Genomic DNA, 14,103 nt, shown 5'->3' on the forward strand with positions numbered 1-14,103 from the left:
TCTCAGCCCTGGCTTCAGATCAAAATCACCTGTGGAGCTTTTAAAAATCTGCAGATGCCATGACCTCACTCTAGACCAGTGGTTCTCAGCCTGTGCTGCACATGTGAATCGCCTGGGGAGTTTTTGGAAACTAGGAGGCCTGCCAGGCCGCCCCACCCCAAACCAATTGCATCAGAATCTCTGGGGGTAGGGCCTAGAGACAGAGGCATTGCTTAATCAGTCGTCCAGGTGATTTGAATATATAGCCAGGCCCGAGAACAACCCCCCCCTCCAGGTGGACTGAATTCACTTATTCATTTAACGAATAAGTACTGGCTGCTCCTATATGCCAGGCCTTGCTGGCAACATAGCACTTAAGGAAATAAACGCTCCCTGCTCTCCTGGGCTTAGAAATCTGAGTCCAAATCTTCAGGGGTGGGGCTAGGCATCTGAAATTTCTAAAAGCTGATCAACCAAGATTGAGAATCGGGGAGTAGTAGAAAGGGCAAGGAGTCCAATAGCCGTGCTTGAATCTCGGTTCCTCTGCTTACTGGCTGTTTGATCTGGGGTAAATTATATAACTGTTCTAAGCCTCCGCTTCCTTTAAAATGATGAAAAGCAAATCTTCCACTCTAATGCTGTTACGAGTTTTAAATGAAAAAAAAATCGATAGAAATCTTGATGCAGTAGCTGGTACCTACTAGGCATCCAGTCAATGTTAGTTTTCTTTTTTCCTCGTCCCTTTCATTTCTCCCATTGTCCTTAAAGCAATATATGTGCTAAGTACGTATGATGTACAATTGAAATACCAGACACTGGCCCTGGCTTTCCAGGAGTTACGGTGTAATAAACAGTTAAAGATCGGCCACGTCATACCTAAGCTATTCCTAGGTGTGTGCTCTCAGCCACTTTTATTGCTTCAGGGTTTCTGAATGGAGAGAAATAATCACTGAGAATCAGGAGCCAGAGGTTTCCTGAAGAGGAAGAATTTAAGAGGGGGGTTTAAAGGTGTGTACGTTTTGTCAGCAGAAGAGCAGGGGCGGGGCGGTATTGCAGGCTGAGGAAACAGCATAGCCAAGGTAACTTCGAAATAATACCTGAAGGTAGGTCATGTGTAAAAACAATATATATATCTTTCGAACATTATTTGACACGTGGCTATACATGTCATTGATCAAGAAAGTGGAGTTTACCTTGTTATCAGTGTGTGTATGTGAATAAAAATGTACACGTCCTACATGTTTAAGAACATGTATGAGGTTTATGTTTTTAATGAGAAATGCATTTGTTTTACATGCATATTCCCGAGTGTGTTATTTAGGAAAAGACTGCATGCATCTATCTATCTTTCATTGCATTCTCCTGGGGGGTATCGGCAGGCCTTATCAGAAATAACTCACTAGCCTCATAAATAACAAGGAAGTTCTCCTTAGCACGAAGAACAAGGAACTGAATCAAGATGACACCATCTTCCTTGTAATGAATTTTCACTCAGGTGAACATTTAAGTCCTGTTGGAGGTTGGTCCAGAATGATTAGCCCCTGACCAATTGTAAACGGCCAAGAAAGTGAATTTGCTTAAAAGCAAGCCAGTCTAGCGAGCACCAGCGAGCAGCAGTCGCCTCCGCAGGGCAGCCCGGCATTCGGTTCCAGCCTCCGCTGCAAGGTCTGGGCCTCCAGCAGGCTCTGCGGACTGTGGCTGACAGCGTATCCCTCCTCTGCTGAGATTACTTGGAATGACCTACTTTGAAAATGGTGTAAACTCGGCCGAGTGTCTAGGAGTTGGGGGAGCGAACAGGCCTGCCCAGAGAGCTTCTGGCAGAAAAGAGCAGGCTCTCTCTCGGGGGCCCCTCCAGGAGCCGTGTGTATGGTTTTGTTTAGGTGGGTAGTTGCTCTTTTTTTTTTTGTTCCCAGGGCCTTGGCTGTTACAATTCATCTCTGTGCTCTCAGAGTACCGGCTATTGATTGGCTGGGCCAGCTGTTACATCAGAGAAAGGCAGCCAGTCAGAGCAGGACTCTGCCTGTCTCCCTGCTGCAAACAGCTGAAGTTGTAATAAACAGGAACTCCAGGTTCAGCCTGGCACTGCTCTTTCCAGGGCAAAGCCTGGAGGAATACGAGGACTCAAAGCTGAATCACAGGTCAGGGACTTCCTGAGGCCTCTACCCTGGTCCCCAGGTGGAGCACTGACTAAGCCTCCCTTCCACCCACGTTCATTATTTCCTCTGAGTATCTGACTTTTAAGGCCAACATGGATGTCTGTGGGGCGTGGGAAAGGGAGAAACCAGAGGAAAGGGGGCAGAAATGTTGGCGATTACACGATTCGACCACTTTAAGTGATGGCTCTAGATAATCCCTTTTTTCTTTACCTTCAGGACCGCCTGCTTAAAAAAAGGGAGGCCAGCTTTGAATCTAGGGAAATTATCTGCACTTGTAAATCAGCTTAAAAATGAGTTTTTTATTTTCCAAAGGAGCTGCTCTGAATTCAGAATAAGTAACTTCCAAATGTTTACCATCTGATAAGACTCTTCTTAAGATGAAATATTTGTTTATACACAAATGAAGAGAATGGGAGCTGGCTTATCAACTTTTCCCTCAGGAAAAGCATGATGATTTCTCTTTGTTGAATCAGCTTGGGCTATTATCAACTATGAAGGAAGAGAGAATTTTGACTTTAACCCTTATATTTGAACCTAAAATGGAATAATCGGTATTTATCTGAAAACACTATTTAAAATTATATGCATATAACAATTCTGACCTACTGCTCAGAGTGCTTCTCTCCTTATTTATTTGTGGGTTTTTGTTTTGTTTTTGCGGTTCGCGGGCCTCTCACCGTTGTGGCCTCTCCCGTTGCGGAGCACAGGCTCCAGACGCGCAGGCTCAGCGGCCATGGCTCACGGGCCCAGCCGCTCCGCGGCATGTGGGTTCCTCCCGGACCAGAGCACGAACCCGTGTCCCCTGCATCGGCAGGCGGACTCCCAACCACTGCGCCACCAGGGAAGCCCTATCTGTGTTTTTTTAAGCTGTAAAGATACTTTGTTTCCATGATTTTCTACCCTGAAGTCCCCTCAATTGCCAAGGACGCCTGTGAAATCCACCCCCTTCAGTTTCACCCCAATATTCTGGTCGTTCTCAGACCTTGGTTTATGGAATACAATCCACTGGGGACCAGAGAAATTTTCCTAAAAGAAAGACTGAGCAAAATGTTAAATATGGAATTATCACTCCAAAATGCATGCATGATTCTTCACATAAATTCATAGTTGGTGGCACATTGGTTAATGTTGGCAAAAGGTACTATAAAGGTTTTAAAATAGGGAAACATGAGCAAATTTTTTAACTCTCCTGCAGTGTATGGGATCTTCCACGCCATATAGACTCCGTGTTGTTGGTATTGCCCCTCTCCCACTTGTTCAGTGGACAGATTGCACGGGGGAAAGGAGAAAAAAAGGGGGAAAGTGATAGAATTAGAACACGAGTTTGACACACAAATTGCTGGCTGTACTCACGATATGGGACAGAGCTTTACATCATCTCTGGCAAACCATCATCCCTTTCTTCAGTCTAACTCCTTGGGGACTTCTGTCTGACAGATGTAGGAATAGAGGCTATAGCGGAGCTGACAATTTTTTATCAGCAGGATCACTCACATAGACCTCACCCTGCAGTGGGTATTACTTTTAAAAGCTGACAAAGGTTGTTGTGCCCAAGAGTTGATGGCTGCTGAGCAAAAAAGACCCAGACTCCTCTGTGGGACAACAGGTGTTGGAGGGGAGGATCAAACCCTAGGCTGAGAATAGCCTTTTGGATTCAGGAATAGAGCCAAGTGCTGAGAAAGAGACAAGAATCTGCAATGGAAGACAGAGTTAGGAGGCCACGTGTCTGTTTGTGTCCTAACCTGGAAAGCAGTCATAATGATGGAGACAGGGCTCGGTAGGCAGCTTAACCAGATGGAATAGAGAAGGCTAATGGGATTGAGTAGATATGTTCCTATTTTTTTCCCCAAAGAATAGAAAGTGGCTTCTGTTTTAGTTTTACAGTCCAAGTAAAACATTGCAAGCTTTGTGATGTTATTGTTCGTTGTTAACTAATAGTCATTAACTTATTAAACACCTGGATGCACGCGATGCTGTGTGATGTGTCACTCCAAAGAGTTTGGTAGCCCTAAAGGAATTTGTAGAAGCAAACCAAAAGCGAAGGCTATTCATTGGAGCGCCACATCTTCCTCCTCGTTTCCCCCGTGAAGTTTTGTAGATGTTTCTATTTAGAACAGCTATTTTAGCTTTCACTAGATTAGCTACAAGAATCATGAATACAAAGAGGAAGAGAAGAAGGGTAATAAGGTAGGGGTGAAGGCTTGGATTCCAGGACAAACTATGGGATGCTTGAGCATCTCACATACTGTACCCATCTTATGTGCCGGATGAAGAGACCACCCACCTACGGCTGAAAATTCCTTAGCTTCTATTTTCCTTCTGTCCTGAAGTTTTTCAAAATTTTGAGGAAAGATGATGGGGCCAGAGGTGTGCAGACGGCCTGCCGCGGTCCCCTCTGGGGTCCAGGCTGTTTGGCCTGCTCGCTGACTCTACCCTCCACGCCATCCTACACATCACCTATTTAAAGAACCACACTGAACTGAGTGATAGTAAAAGGAAATATTGTAAGACAGATATAAAAGGAAAAAATTGTCATTGAAGATCATAGTGATTGGATAAGAGCAGGACTTGGGAAGGAACATCACATCAGCTCTAGGGGAAGGCTTCAATTCAGATGAAAACACTGTGATTAGGAAGAAACTGATTCTCACTGAATATCTGGGGTGCAAATTTTGTGAAGCCTTCCAAAGAAATAGACGAACAGACTGGAAGCATGTTTGGGGAAATGACTGTGATCAGATTTTGCTTTATCATCTTCTGTACAGGGAAGCTCATTAGTAAGCAGACAACGTTATCGTTGTCAAATTTTCCCTGGGTTGTACAAGAACAATATCTCCTGATATGGAGCTTGCAGGAATATGCATAAGGGCAGGTAGGAATCTATACCCAGTGCAAAGAAATAAGAAGAACACAGTGGTGCAAGGTCTCATTCACAAAGAGAAGCAGGTAATGGGGTACAAATATCAATTCATGCTTGGTAGGGACTTCACATTTGCTGGTACCAGAGCTATGGTTTAGCAAGGAATTCTCTTTAGTTCCGTGATCGTCAGTGGGGAAAACCGATCTATACGTTACAAATATCTAAACGGCATCATTGTGGGAAGGATGTTCATTTCATCTGGGAGGGAATAAAAAATAAACGTTAAGCCTGGTCACCAGGTACCAGAGCTGCAAGAAAGTGATTTTCCTCTTTTGATTCTACGCTGAGTCCTGCTGGCAGCCTGCATCAAGATGAAATTAACAACACACTACTCAGAGGGAACTTAGCATCTAAAAAAAGCTCACATTGTGCTTTAAACCGTCTATTACAAAATAATAGAAGTTATGAGGTTCAAGTTTGTTTCCGCAGTTTTCTCTGAAACATCTGTGTGACTTTTATATGGGGGGTGAATGTATATTCCACGTGGATCTTGGTCAACTGAAAATGCGGTTGAAGAGCTAGCGGTTTCATACTTAAGGCTCACTCCCCACACCGCCAGCCCTATCACACATACATGCTTTCCTCCTTGCAAGCCCTCCAGAAATGTTTTTTTAAAAAATAAGAAACCCATTTTATGTTCACATTCACTGTCATTATTATTATTTACTGTGTCTGAACAGTGTGACTCATTCCGGCTAAAAGCCCCTGGGAGAATAGAGGAGGAAGGCTAAGAAGCAAATTCCATTCAATAAATTACCATTGAGTACTTACTATGTTTGGCGTTATGAGGCCAGGATCCCTGAAGAGCATGCAATCCGGCAGACTACATAGGGCAGATATACTGATAACTGTACAGCAGGGCAGAGTAGGGGAGGTGTCTTAAGCAAAGTTGCTAAAAACCTGGAGGAGTGGGTAGACCGCCATTTGAAAAGGCTCGGCAGAGGTTTCGGAGGGAAGGTGGTAAAGGGGGCAAAAGGCTGTGTAAGCCAGATGCCAGCTGGGCCCTCCCTGCCGTTAAGCTCTAGGTTGGACAGGCCTGAATCCCCACTTCAGGCCTCCTGGAAAACCCAGCCCTCACACCCCCCATGTGCCCATTGTCTGCTCCACTGGGAATCATTCACCATTCATTCATTCCCTCCACCGAAACCCCGCCTCTTTTTTTTTTTTTTTTTGCGGTACGCGGGCCTCTCACTGTTGTGGCCTCTCCCGTTGCGGAGTACAGGCTCCGGACGCGCAGGCTCAACGGCCATGGCTCACGGGCCCAGCCGCTCCGCAGCATATGGGATCTACCCAGACCGGGGCACGAACCCGTGTCCCCTGCATCGGCAGGCGGACTCTCAACCAGTGCGCCACCAGGGAAGCCCCCGCCTCTTTTTTTGATTTCCACTAAAAACCACTTACACAAGCCTTTCTGAGGTGCCATTGTTACTGAAGGGTTTGGAGAGATGGGTTACAGCCCAATGATGTATACATCTTAACACTGAACATTAGTCATCCCTGTTTTTAAAAATCCTTCAGGAGCCCTGCCATGTTGCTCATTCATTCTCCTTTTTTTTTTTTTTTTTTTTTTGCGGTACGCGGGCCTCTCACTGCTGTGGCCTCTCCCGTTGCAGAGCAGAGGCTCCGGACGCGCAGGCTCAGCGGCCATGGCTCACGGGCCCAGCCGCTCCGCGGCACGTGGGACCCTCCCGGACCGGGGCACGAACCCGTGTCCCCTGCATCGGCAGGCGGACTCCCAACCACTGCGCCACCAGGGAAGCCCCATTCTCCCTTTTGCTGCCTCTCTTTTGCCGGGCGGAGGGGGGGGGGGCGGAGCAAAAAAATCCAAATTCCATTCATTTTCATAAACACAGAATTTCATCCCATATTGTAGGTTACACTCTTCCTTTACCCTGGGAACTGGGACCTACTTTTCCTAACAAATGACCCACTGACGTATTATTTTCTTAAACACTGTTTTGCTCCAAGATAAATTCCGGTTGGTATCACTTTATTTTTAACGTGGGACAATGACAATGATCATTTTTCAAGGCAGTGCTGGAAGGTGAGGATATTTCATAGGGTCATAGATTAGAAGACTTAGATGAATTCCTAGAGATTTTTCAAATACCCATCCCTCATTTTACAAATAAGAAAACTGAGACTCAGCCTTGCTCAAGCCCGTGGACTTATTAGTGGAGAACTCTGCCAGTTTATTTCTTTTTCCCTGATAGTGAAGATTTGCAGGTGAAGGTATAAGGTTGGAAAACAAGGCCTTTATTATAGCAGGTGCTGCTAGGGATGTTGCTGGGTGGCAGAAGTACTCAGTCTTCACTAAGATGTGAATATAGTAAAAGTAGCGTTTTGATTTCCTTGTAAGTGACCTCGCAAGCCACCCTACCCCCCTGGCCAATAGGAACAACCTAGACTTTTCAAGTAACAATATCTCCCTTAAGGTCATAACAGTATTTTTGATTGTTTTGGAGCCTGGAATATTGAGCCAGATTGCTAGGTTAACAGTCTCACCTCTGGCATGTATTCTCTAGGTAACCTTGGCAAGTTTTTTTATGCCTCAGTTATGTCATCTGTAAAATGGGGGATAATAATAGAGCTGCTTCCTATGGTTATACAGAGGCTAATATCTCTAAGTGCTTGCAGTAGTGCTTTGGGCATAATACATGCTACATAAATATAAGCTACTTAATATTATTCAATGAATTTTTCTTTTTAGTACTTTTCATATGTGAAGAACTCACTGTAATTATTATAAATAAATATGTTAAAATTGTGCTTTCAAATGTCAAGAGTAAAAGCATGACCTCTAAATAGAAGGACATTTCAACCTACTTCTCAGGAGTTAAATAAAAGATACTAAAAAACATAAACAAACAAACAAAACCAATATCTCAGTTTCTTCTAGTTTGGTTGCCTTGAAGTTTAAACACTGTCAACTTAAATTTCGACTCCCCATCAGCGTGGGCTGACTAGACACTACAAGCAAATACTGTCTTAGGAAAGGCCTGTCAGGTTCTTATGGCAGAAGAGGAGGGTCCTTTGGACTGTTGCTGTTCTGGAACATGGTAAAACTGAGCTGACCACAAAGGTGCAGCTAGTTCAGTCTGGCCTTCTGAGGGTGATATGCTGGCACCTGCCCCCTAGAGCACATGACCCTTGGCTGAAAACTTCAGCCATAATGGCCTCTTTGTCCCAAACCTAGGTCTTTGAGACCTTTGAGACATTCAGATAATATGGTGAATACAAACGACCGTGGGATCAAGGGCTGTTTCCCTGGAGCAGAGTGTCAAGGTTACTGCAGGTCTTGAAGAGAACTCCAGCCTTGGACTCAGAGCCCCATACCATTTGGATAACAGTGATAGCTTGGAGGCAGTGGCAGCGGGTGTGTAAGAGATGAATCCCAGGCAGAACTTGTGGCTCTACCCCAAGTCCAGCCATAGACATGGTGATTCAATTATCTGTTGGAGTGATCTACCCGGTATCTAACTTTTAAAACTAATTACTTTCATTTTGAGGTAACTGTAGATTCACATGCAATTGTAAGAAATAATGCAGAGATCTTATGTACCCTTTACCCAATTCACTCCTATAGTAACATCTTGCAAAGAAGCAGCACACTACCACAACCAGGGTGTTAGCATTGCTACAGTCAAGGTACAGGATATTCCTATCAACACAAGGATGGCTCAGGCTGGCCTTTTATAGCCACACCAGCTTCTCTCCTACCTCCATTCCCTGCTCAACCCCGCAACCAATAATCAGTTCTCCATTTCTGTAATTTTGTCATTTAAAATACATCATACAAATGGAATACAGTATGTAAACTTTTGGAATTGACTCTTTTAACTCAGCATAATTCTTTGAACATTCATCCAGGTCACTGCCTATATCAGTAGTTTCTTCTTATTATTGCTGAGCAGTATTCCATGATATGGATGTACTGTGGTTTGTTTAACCATTCACCCATTCAAGGACAGTCAAGTTGTTTCCAGGTTTTGGCTATTGCAAATAAAGTTATTATAAACATTCATGGACAGGTTTTGGTGTGAGCGTAAGTTTTCACTTCTCTGGAACGAATGCTGAAGTGCGCAATATCTGGGTCATCCGGTAGTTGCACATTTATTTTTTAAAGCAACTGCAAACTTTTCCAGCATGCCTGCACTATTTGGGGTTACCAAATGTAGGAGTGATCCAATTTCTCTACGTCTTCACCAGCATTTGGTGGTGTCACTATTTTTTATTTAAGTCATTCTGATGTGTAGTGATATCTCATGGCTTTTATTTTCATTTTCCTAATGGCTAATGATGTTGAACATATTTTTCATGTGCTTATTTGCCATCTGTATGGCCTCTTTGGTGAAATGTCTCTTCATGTCTTTTACCCATTTTCTAATTGGATTATTTGGTATTTTTACTGTTGAGTTTTGCAAGTTCTTTATATATTCTAGATACGAGTCCTTTGCTGGATATGTGGTTTGCAAATATTTTCTCACAAGTCTGTATCATGTTTTCTTATCCTTCTAACAGGGTCTTTCACAGAGCAAACTTTCAAATTCTGATGAAGTCTAATTTATCAGTTTTTCCTTTTATGAATCATACTTTGGCATCAAGTATAAGAGTTCTTTGTCTAGCCCTGGATTCCAAAGATATTTTCCTGTTTTTTGTTTTTGTTTTTTCTGAAAGTATATAGGTTTCTGTTTTATTTGGTTATATTGTATTTTCATTTTGAGTTAATTATTGTGTAAGGTCAAGGTTCAATTTTTTTTGTCTATAAATGTCCAGCCGTTCTAGCACTATTTATTGTAAAAGTCATGGAGGTTCCTGCAGAGTTGGAATCTAAACTGTATAGCACTTAGTGAAGTGATTACATCTAAGGACCTCCAGAAGCATGGAACATCTGGGCGTGCCCTGTGTCCGAACATGTGTGCACACAGTTCTTCTTTGTATATGAGGATGGTTAGGTAGGCAATGCCAACGTTAATACTCAGGACCCTGAGATACAGAAGGAAATCATGCATGTGGTCAGAACTCAGGTTTACACAAACTGAGGGGGCCCCAGCTCCTATAACATCCCCCACTCTCCAGGGTCCATCTACCCTCATAAAACGGCTCAGGAACAGCAGGTGAGGCTACCCCAAGAAATCAAGGATCCATTACCAAGGGGCAGGAAAATGATAGAAGAGGTAGCCTCTGTGGTGGATATTGACCCAGGAACCACTCCACATTTGGACGGCCCAGATTGACTCCCCACCCCTGATTTTCCCAGTTGACTTAACCCTGTTTGTAAATAAAACAATAAAACTACTTTATGTTCTTTAGTTGTGAGGCAGCAAGAAAAAATGCGAAAGAGAAGTGGCTTCTCAGGACAGCTTCAGCAAGTGCCAGTGAATCCAACCCAATTATTTGGAGTGAGAAAAATAATTCGTCAAGTAGTTAAGCATCCTTTCCAAAGTCTTGCAGAAACCTTGCACTTTTCTGCTCTTGGCACTTAGCAACATTCCAGTTTCTTAACTCTGGAGTCTCAGTCTTCTCCTCTCCTTTCTCCTCCTCCCCTTCTTCTTCTTCCTTTTATTCCTTCTCCTTCTTGATCTTTCCTCCACTGACTCACTTTTGCAACCACTGTAAAAAATCAGTTGGGCAAGTGTGTGCATCTATCTCTAGGTTTTCTAGCCTACTAATACAGTGGATTATATTGATTAATTCCCAAATATTAAATAAGACTTGCATCCCTGGACTAAACCCTACTTAGCTATGGTGTATAATTCTTTGTCCATACTGTTGAATTCTATTTGCTAATATTTTGTTAAAGATTTTTGCATCATTATTCACAAGAAATATTGGTCTGCAGTTTTCTTATTTTGTTTGGTATGAGGATAACATTAGCTTCATAAAATGAGCTGGGGGCTTCCCTGGTGGCGCAATGGTTGAGAGTCCGTCTGCCGATGCAGGGGACACGGGTTCGTGCCCCGGTCCGGGAAGATCCCACATGCCGCGGAGCGGCTGGGCCCGTGAGCCATGGCCGCTGAGCCTGCACGTCCGGAGCCTGTGCTCCGCAACGGGAGAGCCCCACAACGGTGAGAGGCCCGCGTAACGCAAAAAAAAAAAAAAAAAAAAAAAGAGCTGGAAGTGATCTCTCCTTTTCCTCTAAGAGATTGTGTAGAATTGGTATTAACTCTCCCTTAAATGTTTTGCAGAATTTTTCCAGTAAAACCCTCTGGGCTAGGATATCTCTTTTGGAGGAATTTTTAAAAATTACAAATTCAGTTTCCTTAATGGAAAAGGAAATTATCTGTTTCATATTTGGTGAGTCGTTGTAGCTTGTGCTTTTGAAGAATTGGTCCATTTCATCTGTGTTGTCAAATTTATGTAAGTTTTTTTTTATATAGTATTCCCTTAATATCTTTTTTTTTTTTTTTTTTTTTTTTGCGGTACACGGGCCTCTCACCGTTGTGGCCTCTCCCGTTGCGGAGCACAGGCTCTGGACGCGCAGGCTCAGCGGCCATGGCTCACGGGCCCAGCCGCTCCGCGGCATGTGGGATCTTCCCGGATCAGGGCACGAACCCATGTCCCCTGCATCAGCAGGTGGACTCTCAACTACTGTGCCACCAGGGAAGCCCCCCTTAATATCTTTTTGATGTTTGTAGTGATATCTTTTATTTCATTCCTGATATTGGTCATTTGTGTCTTCTCTTCTTTTTCTTTGTCAGTCTTGGTAGAAGTTTGTCAATTTTATCAATCTTTTTGAAGAGCCAGGGTTTGTGTCATTGATTTTCTCTATTTTCTTTCCTGTTTTCATTTTAATTGATTTCTGCTCTCATCCTCATTGTTTCCTTTCTTCTGCTTGCTTTGGGTTTATTTGCTCCTATTTTTCTACATTATTGTGGTGGGATCTTAGATTATTGATTTAGGACTTTGCCCCTTTTCTAATGTATGCCTTCGGTGCTACAAATGTCCCTCTCAGCCCTACTTTTAACAGCATCCACAATTTTGCTATGCTGAATTTTAATTTTCATTCAGTTTGATGTATTAATTTCTCTTGAGATTTTCTCTTTGGCCCTTGAATTATTTAGAACTATGATGTTTAGTTTGCAAATGCTGGGAGATTTTTTTTTTATTATCTTTCAATTATCAAGTTCTAGTTTAATTCCACTGTGGTTAAAGAACATACACTATATGATTTCAATTCTTTTAAAGTTGTTGAAGGTTTTTTTTTTTTTTCATGGCCCAGGATATGGTTTATGTTGACATGCATTCAGTGGACACTTGAAAAGCATGTGTATTCTATTGTTGTTGGATGCAGTGTTCGGTAAATACCAGTTAGATCTTATTATTTGATGGTATTGTTGAGTTCTTATATATCCTTGCTGATTTTCTGCCTGCCTGTTCTACCAGTTGTTAAGAAAAGGGTTTGAAGTCTCCGAATATAATTGTGGATAAGTCTAAATACCTTTTCGTTTATACCCAATTTTGCTTGGTACATAGACATTTTGGATTCCTATATAATGTCCCTCTCTGTCTCTGGTAGTTTTCTATGTTCTGAAGTCTGCATTATCTGATGTTAATATACCATCCCTGCTTTCTTTTGATTAACGTTTCCATGATATATCTTTTCTGCTCACTTTACTTTCAACCCACCTAGAGTTATGTTTGAAGTGAACTTATCGTATAGACAGCATATAAACAGGTCATTTAAAAAGATCCTCTCTTCCAATCTCTATTTAGACCATTTACATTTAATGTAATTATTGATATATTCAGACTTAAGTCTGCCATTTCATTTTTGTTTTCTATTTGTTCTCTTTATTTCTTGTTTTCTTTTTTCTGCCTTCCTGTTGGTTATTTTAGAATTCCATTTTGATTTACTTATAGTGTTTTTAAAGCTCGCTGTATAGCTTTTTAAGTGGTTGTTCTAGGTATTATGCTATATATACATAACTTATTACAGTCTATTGGTGTCATCATTTTGCCAGTTCAAGTAAAGTATAGAAACCTTACCTCCCTTTACATCCCTTTACTCTCCCCCTTTAAAAATATAATTTTCTGGCACTTTCCTGGTGGTCCACTGGTTAAGACTCTGTGCTGCCAATGCAGGGGTATCAGTTCGATCCCTGGTTGGGGAACTAAGATCCCACATGCTGTGCGGTGCAGCCAAAAGATAAAAAAACAACAACAAGAACAAAATACATATATAGAACAAGTTGGGAAGAAATATTTGTAACATATATAATAAAAGTTATATATATATATATATATATATATAAATTTTTCTTATTTCCTCTACACATATTTAGAACCAGACAATATTATAACTTTTGCTTCTCCAATCAAACATAATTCAGAAAACTCAAGAGTAGAAGGAAAATCTATTATATTTACCCATATTTTTGCTTACTGGCTCTTTCTTTCTTCCTGATGTACTTCCTTTAGCCATTCTTTCAGGGTTGGTCTGCTGGTGACAAATTCTTTTAGTTTTCCTTCATCTGAGAGTGTCTTGATTTCACGAAGGATACTTCTCCTGGATATAGGATTTTTTCTTTTGGCACTTAAAAATATTGTGATACATGATTTCTGATGAGAAATCCACTGTCATTTGAATTGTTTTCCCCTATAGGTATGGTGTTTCTCTTTTGCTGTTTTTCAAGATTTTTTTCGTCTTTTGTTTTTAGGAGTTTGACTATCATGTGCCTTAGGGTAGATTACTTTGGATTTATCCTGTTTGGGATTTGCTTAACTTTTTGAATCTATAGGTTTATATCTTTTGTCAAACTTGGGAAGTTTTCAGCCATTATTTTTGGGAGTACTTTCTTCAGTCCTCCCTCTCCTCTCCTGTCTTTACAGAGACATTCTGATGACATGGATGTTAAACCTTTTATTATATAGAACAGGTCCCTGAGGCTCTGTTCATTTTTTATTTCAGCCTATTTTCTTTCTGTTATTTAGATTGGTAATTTCTGTTCTATCTTCCAGTTTACTGATTCTTTCCTCTGCCCTCTCTACTCTTCAGCTCATCTACTGAGTCTTTTGCTTTGGTTATTATATCTTTCTCTTCTAAAA

At 41.9% G+C, this 14,103-nt stretch overlaps 1 long non-coding RNA gene across 3 annotated transcripts in view; it reads right to left on the reverse strand.

Moving 5' to 3' along the window:
- Positions 1-4,730: 4,730 nt before the first annotated feature.
- The window catches only part of LOC308623515, a 39,052-nt gene continuing 29,679 nt past the window's right edge, over positions 4,731-14,103 (reverse strand). Inside the window, exons 6-7 of one of the 3 annotated variants that reach the window (XR_014016829.1) lie at positions 13,426-13,591; positions 4,731-5,253 (exon numbers count right to left, since the gene is read on the reverse strand). This is a non-coding gene — a long non-coding RNA (uncharacterized lncRNA). The remainder of the gene's footprint in view (positions 5,254-13,425; positions 13,592-14,103) is intronic. The other 2 variants (XR_014016830.1, XR_014016831.1) reach the window with 2 other exon arrangements.

Source organism: Mesoplodon bidens (genome assembly GCF_964165515.1).
Source record: "Mesoplodon bidens genome assembly, chromosome: 10".
Taxonomy (NCBI): domain Eukaryota; kingdom Metazoa; phylum Chordata; class Mammalia; order Artiodactyla; family Ziphiidae; genus Mesoplodon; species Mesoplodon bidens.